Below are 7,390 nucleotides of genomic sequence, written 5' to 3'. Positions count from 1 at the left end.
GTGGAGGGCACAAGGTCTGGGTGTCATGATGGTCTAGAGACAGGATGGACCTGCTGGGATCCACCCAGCACTGCTGACCAACCTGTGGGTGAGCAACCTGCGGCCCAACGGGCAGCTGCTCATGGGACCAGGCTTCCTGTCCCTCCTCAGAGCTAGCTGTGACACAGGGATTCCCCAAGGACACCTAGGGATAGGGGGACAGTCACAGAGGAGTCTCGATTCCCAGCTTGGCCAGCAAAGAACAGAGCCCTGACCAGTCCTGGTCTGAAGGTTGGGAGTTTGGGTCCATCTTCGACCTTGGCCAGGCTCTGGATTGTAAAAGGCCTTTGATGACCTGCTGAGGTGCTCTTGGGGATGTGAACTTGGAACTCCGAGAAGAGCCAGAGTCATGTGAGGAGGGTAAAGACTGGCCTGGGGGACAGGGGATGGCCTAGACACCCTACCCCCGCCTGGCCCCGGCGGGCCAGGGTTCCCTGCCCGGCAGGCCCAGGGACAACAAGGTGTCTAAGTGTTTCTATTCTGAGAAATGAGGAGGTAACTTTCCGAGGGGCCCTGGTGCTCGGGCACAGCGGGGAGGCCGGGCCGGGCCGGGGCTGGCTGGGGCTTGGTCTCCCGGTGTCAGGAAATGGCGGCAGGAAGCTGGATGGAGGACGGTATGGTGGACATCATCCAGAGTGTAGAAGACGAGCCCCTCTGGGTGCCCAGCTTCCCCCCAGCACTGCCTGCAGGCTCACTTCAGACCCAGTTCCATCCGGTCCCCACGGTCCTCAGAGCACATCTTCTCTTGGTTGTACATGTGGTGTTCGTGACTTTAGCATTTTTAACAGGTGTGCTTTGTACCTCCAACCATCCAAACGATGATGACAAGTGCCCAGGAAATGACACAAACCCACTGAAAGTTCAGACGGTCACAATCCTGGGAAACGTGAGCCTGTGGATTCTGCACGTGTGCCTCGAGCGCCACATCCAGTGTCACCACAGCAAAGCGAGGAAGCAAGGTTATCGCCAGTTATACCGATCCGCTAGACATCGTAAAAGCCTCACCTTCACCATCCACTCGCCGGAACACCGCCCAACTCCTCCTCCTGGGCCTGCAGCACTCCTTCCCCAGCTCAGCTGGCTGCTCCTTCTCCTCATCCTCACCACCCTGGGCTGCAGCTCATCTGCTCGCTCACCCGGCTGCTCCTGTATGCAGTGAAAATTGGAAGATTTAATAGAGCTAAACCACAACCTGATGTTCTTGAAGAAGAAAAAAATCTATGCTCACCCTAGCAGTATTCCTTCAGAGACGGGATTCGGGACTGTTTCAAGCTTAGAAGAAGTTGTTGAAAAGCAAGGAGACATCATCGTGTGCCTGAAGTGGCATCATGCACTGGTGAGTAGGTGGCTGTTGGCACGCACTCACTTCCCCGGACCTAGGCACGCAGGCGTGACTGCTGTCCTAATGAGAGTCCTTCAGACCATCCCCTAGCCAGCCCCAATGGAGTCGGAAGTCACAGCCTCTGCTGAGCAACAGTTTCGTGTCTGGATTGGAGTGTGGGGGTCATTTGGAAGGTCTTTGGTCCTAGCCTTGAGAACTTGAGGAAAATGTCTGTTTTGTACATTTTGAAATAATTTAACTTCTTGGCTTTTCCTGGGATCAGAGGTACATTTGAAGAACTCTGTAATAATTTGGCTCTTCAGAAAGGAAGTCTAATGTGATCATCTGTTTAAACAGAGCTTTAAACTAACATATTCTGGGCCATCTCTAGTAGCTTACACCTGTAATCCTGTCTACTCAGGAGGTTGAGCTCTGGAATGAAGGTTCAAAGGCAGCCTGGGCAGGAAGTTTCCTGAGTGCTTTTGCCAATTAATCACCTAAAAGATGGAACTGGAGGTGTGGTGCAAGTGGTTGAATATTAGCCTTTAGTAAAGAGCACCCTGGCCCTGAGTTCAAACCCTAGCACTGGCATACACACAAATTTGTTCACTTTATTTTTACCCTTCAAGAAGTTACTATGTATTTCAGTATTAATTATACCCTTATTGAATCAATAAGTTTACTTGTAAGGATAGAACCTTCTTTGGCTTAAAATCTTATTTAAATAAGGTAAGAAGTGCTCATTTTAGTGTTGGGTTGCACTTCAAAATGCTAACAAAATGAAATGTCATATCAACTTAAAAAAAGAAAAAGAAATGAGGATTCAAATGGCAGGTGCACTGGGCTCCAGTGCTCAGGCCTGTAATCGCACCTGCTCAGGAAGCTGTGGTCTGAGGATTGTGGTTCAAGACTAGACCAGGCAGCAAAGTCTGTGAGACTCTCATTCCCAATAAACTACTCAGAAAATGCCAGAAATGGCGCTGTGGCTCAAGTGATAGAGCGCTAGCCTTGAGCCAAAGAAGTTCAGGACCAGAAGGAAAAACAAAAAAACAGATGGCAGGTGCCTACTCTCCCCTGCCTTCCCGAGAAGCCTGGTCCTGTGTGCGGGTCAGGGGAGCGGCCGGTGTGCCCTCCTTCCCCCTCTCCCCCCTCCTCCTCCCCCCCCCCGCAGCTCCAGAGCAGGGCGGCCAGGGGAAGGGTCCTCTCCCTTCCCAAACCTGCACACCGCAGGCAGCGGCAGCTGGAGCAGGCCTCCTCTGGGGGGCTGCGTCCATTCTAGTTTCCAGCGGCCTTTAATTGAAGGCCGCTGAATAATTCTGTGCTCTCTCTGCCTCTCCTCCTAGCAGGCACCAGCCCTATGGGGGGAAATGTCACTGCCTCTACCATCTTCCCTGGCGCTGGTCCCTAGTCAGCGGGAGAGACCGGACTCTTTCAAGCCCAGGGAAATCACAGCGAAAGGAGCTGTTCCTGCAGGGAAGGCCAGCCCAGCCCTCTTTCCGTGTGCATCCCACTCTGGAAAAACCTTGTTCTATCTTAGCCTCCATCAGAGGGGGAGAGGGGCGCGGGGAAGGCCGCTTTGATCCATAATTCACAGCCCCGAGGGGCCGCTGCTTCAGAGGAAGCTGGAGGAACGTGTTTCTCTCTCCCAGCGGCTACTGGGCAGGGGGGAATGGCTGGCCGTGCGCTCCACCATCCAGGGGAAGGGGGGGTTGAGATCACAGGACCCACTGAGTCACTCTGAGAGATGGAAATGTCAAGGCTGCCAGTCTGGGACAGCAAGTCAGACGGCAGCTTTGGTGACACCCAAGGGTCAGTGGACTCTCTCTCTCTCTCTCTCTCTCTCTCTCTCTCTCTCTCTCTCTCTGTCTGCTTTGAAATGTCCAAATTACCACTATCACTGCAGGAAAATAGCCACCTGCTGCCCTGCCCCCCCCCAGCCCTACACAGGAAGGGTGGGGTGAGTAAGCCCTGGTCCCTCCTCTCGCAGACCCCACCCCTCCCCCTCCCAGGACATCCTGAGCCCCCGGAACCCTCTGCCTGGAGTCCTCCCCACCCAGTGCTTCCTCCTCCACCCTGGGGCCAGGACCAGGCCTCTCCAGCCGGGCAGCGGACCCCAGCTTTCAGAAGACAGCACAGAGCCTCCTTCCCAATTGAGTCACGGCAAGGAGGAGGGAAGGTGAGCTGGTTCTGGTTGGTTCTGGTTGGTTCCGGTAGGCTCTGTTTGGCTGCCCAGCTCATGAAGAGACAACAGGGAAAAGGTTGCTCCTTCAAATGCGCCAGGAGCCCCGGTGAGGCCCAGGGCGCCGCGTTCACAGGCAGCAGACACGGCTCACCTGCGCTGGAAAAACATCCAACGCGTTGCTTGTAAAGCGGAGAGCAGAGCCCTCGGCCAGGGCACAGGGATGGCGGGAGCCCTCCCTTCCCACTGAGGGACAGGAGGCCTGGCCAGCCGAGCCAGGGGGCCTCTCCCAGCACCCCGCTGCGAGGCCAGCTGGCTTCAGGGAAGGGTCCACACAGCCCTGCCCAGCCCAGGAGTCTGTGTGCCTGCGGCAAGGAGCTGCTACCTCTGAGGTCAGCACTGAGCACGGTCCCCGGTACTCTGCCCTGGCCCCCAAACAGCCACACTCCGCCCGGAGAAAGCCAGGTGCAGCCGCTGTGTCTCCCAGAACTCTCTCCCGGACCAGGACTCGCTCAGCAGTGGCACTTACCCCCCTCACATCAACATATGGGGCTCCTGGGAGGGCTGAGCAGACCTGCCTACTCCAGGATTGGGGTGCCCCAGGTCCCTGCGGACCCTCGCAGCTCCCCATCAATGATTCACACAAAGACCAGGCGGTGCCTTTCCTCCCCAAGGACCCACAGCCCTTACACTTGAGGTTGAGCCCAATGCTCACCCTTGGGAGCCTTGGGGATCCCTCGGGCCTGGAACTTTCTCTCCCCTCGTTCAGAGCACCAAACCCACCTGGAGTTCACTCGGGCCTGTTCCCACCCAGAGATGTCGGGTAAATGGCAGAAGTTTCCAGGGTCTGAGGAAGGGAGCCCACCGTGGCTCACTGATCTGTTGGAAGCCAGGCCCAGTGGGCCAAGCCCCCAGGCTGCCCACGGCCTCTGTGAGGTCACCTGCCCATCATTTGGGAGTGAGCCAGGTGTCACCCAGGGACCTGCTTGCTTCCTGGGTAGGTGTTTATGCTGATGGATTAAGTCCTCTGGCAGGAAGTCTAAATATGGAGCTGATACTGTGTGTAATCACTCCATCCCAGAATAGAACAGATGAAGAAAGAAATCACATGTAGGATGGAGCCTATGTTTATCTGCCTTGAGAGAGAGAGAGAGAGAGAGAGAGAGAGAGAGAGAGAGGGGGGGGGGAGGGAGAGAGAGAGAGAGAGAGAGAGAGAGAGAGAGAGAGAGAGAGAGAGAGAGAGAGGAGAGGAGAAGAGAAGAGAAGAGAAGAGAAGAGAAGAGAAGAGAAGAGAAGAGAAGAGAAGAGAAGAGAAGAGAAGAGAAGAGAAGAGAAGAGAAGAGAAGAGAAGAGAAGAGAGATGGACACCCGTGGCTCACGCCTCTAATCCTAGCTACTCAAGAGGCTGGGATCTGAGCATCACAGTTTGAAGCCAGACTAGGCAGATAGAGTCCACAAGATTCTATCTCTAATTAACCAGCAGAAAGCCAGGCTGGAGGTGTGGCCCAAGTGGTAGAGGGACAGGCATATGCAAGCAAGCTCTGGAAAAACAGACTTGAATGAGGCCTCCCTGGCCGCAGGAGCCATGCATGACATGAAACACTGCTGTCCCCCTGGGCTGCGGTGAGAATCCAGCAGGAGGCAGACCGCAGGGGAAGCCGCAGGTGCATGCTGGGGAAGTAAATGCTAGCGGCCAGCTCATCCACAGCTTCTGCATCATGGCCCTCCTCACCCCAAAGTGGGGTGCCAGGACTCCGGCCCCTCCCAGCATGCAGGGCTGCCTGCAGCGGCCCCTGCTGCGGCTTCTCCAATGTCCTGTCATTGCTTCCAGCTCTTCTCGCAGCTGAGCCTCCAACTTGCTCTGTCTACCAGTAGCCCCTTAATCCTGGGGGGAGCGGGGTACAGGCCTTGGGCTTGGAATGGTTAATTACCACTGCCCCAGAGACACTCTGACAGGTGAAACAAAAAACAATCAGCCAAAGGTGGAGCCATGGCAGGGACATGCAGGAGAGACTTAAGGATCTGCCCTCGGACGGGTCAGTCTCCAGGAGCCTCAGTTTACCCACCTGCAAGGGGGCGGCCACATGTAGGCGATCCCTTCTGGGTGATCACTTGTGCTGGTCAGCAGGGGCTAGCCGAGCTGTGTAACAAGCACCTGGAACTCTGCAGCTTCAGCATTAAGCACTTGTGTCATGGGGTGCAAGGTCCATTCTGAGTTTTGTGGGCTTGTTCTAATAACGAGACACCCAGCACCTGCCAGTGCCGGGGGCTGAAGGAAGCAAGACACGCTGGCTCCTTTAGCCTCCTCCAGAGCTGAGCCGTCACCACAGAATGAGGCAAGTCCCCACAGCAGGGCAGATGTCCGTCCAGCACAGGACAGTGGGGGGTGGGGCAGGGTGGGAAGCCCTGCATGGGGCTCGGCACCGTGCCGTGGTCACACCGGCGGCAGTGCTGGGTGCTGGGGTCAGGGGGATGTGCCAGCGGCATTGGCACCAAGAGGTGGCAGTCAGTGGACCCAGGGCCCTCAGCGCAGTCCCACAGACCTCCAGATGGTGGCATTCCTCAGAGACGTGGGTGCCCCATCAGATGACCCCTGCCAAGGATCCTAGGTCCACAGCAGCCTGTCACAGCGTGGTCCAGGCAGCGACCTGCACACGGGGACATCTGGGGGAGGGCTGTGGAAGGGTGAGACGCAGGGCTTGAAGGCAGGAGACGCTTGGCCCTGGGAAGCCATCACAGCATGTGACAAAGATCTTCCCCTTCCCGCTGCCCAGGCGCGGCTCCACAGAGAGGGGACCCACTCAGCCTCCCGCAGGGGTTTGTCCCCTGGGACACGGCTGGCGTGAGGGTGGAGCGAGCTGCTGTGGGCACGTGATTGGCAGCCCCTGGCATCCCACGCACGGCTCCCAAGCCTCCAGTCCCCATTGCAGAGGGCATCAGTGGGCACACCGGCTTTCAGTGACCTGCGACAGCGCTCCATGACCAGCCACACTGTGCTTCACAAGCACCGCCGCCGCCAAGGACCAGCGACACCAGGAAAAACCACCGTTTCTCTCACCGCAGCCAGAGGGTCAGGAACCACAGGCCGGTCTCCGGCCACTGCTTCCTGTGGATGGAGCAGGAAGAGGAGGTGGCAGGGCTGGGTGGTCCCTTTGCTGCCCCTGGGGGCTGCTGCCGTGTCTGGGGAGACCGGGCCCCCAGGAGGGTGCACCAGGCAGACAGCCCAGAGAGCAGGACTCATGGCTGCCCTGAGCCAGAGATGGGGGGGATGCGGTGCCTGGCTCCCTCTGCTCCCAGCAAGAGCCAAGAGAAATGGAGAAATTACAGACGCTGAGCAAACATCAGGGACTGCGTCCTCGGGGACCAGCTGATGAACCGGAGGCTGGAATAGCAGGTGAGGGGTGTGTGTGTGTGTGTGTGTGTGTGTGTGTGTGTGTGTGTGTGTGTGTGTGTGTGTGTGTGTGTGTGTGTGTGTGTGTCGCGCTCTCTGTACCTTTTGTCTGACGCTGCCGATCAATCTGCGTGAAACCCAGACAGAGGAACCTGAGGGAACAAGAAAGAAATGTGCACGGCGTCCACGCCTGGCTTCCCACGAGCACAGGGGCCCGCTCCGTCGCACTTAAAAGCCCACATCTGTCTAATAAGGAATTGTTGGTTGGCTTCCCTGCAGGCTGCACCTCATCTTTCTCCAAGCATGGTCCCTGCAACCTTCAGTTCTGTTCTGCCTGCACCCAGAGCTGGGGAGCCATTTGGTGTGGGTCTGTGGAATGGACAATCTATCCTCGGTTTCATGCAGTTCAGATCCCGATGTCTCACAGCGGGGGCTGAGCAATGCTGCGGGACTAGTTCCC

At 57.0% G+C, this 7,390-nt stretch overlaps 1 pseudogene; it reads left to right on the top strand.

Moving 5' to 3' along the window:
- The first annotated feature begins 625 nt into the window (after nt 1–625).
- On the top strand, nt 626–1,471 carry LOC138838439 (transmembrane protein 192 pseudogene; annotated as a pseudogene).
- The last annotated feature ends 5,919 nt before the right edge of the window (nt 1,472–7,390 follow it).

Source organism: Dipodomys merriami, unplaced genomic scaffold (genome assembly GCF_024711535.1).
Source record: "Dipodomys merriami isolate MVZ:Mamm:240054 unplaced genomic scaffold, mDipMer1.0.p SCAF_28, whole genome shotgun sequence".
Classification (NCBI taxonomy): Eukaryota; Metazoa; Chordata; class Mammalia; order Rodentia; family Heteromyidae; genus Dipodomys; species Dipodomys merriami.
The sequence above is the reverse complement of the archived record's forward strand: the minus strand, read 5'-3'. Positions and strand labels throughout refer to the sequence as shown.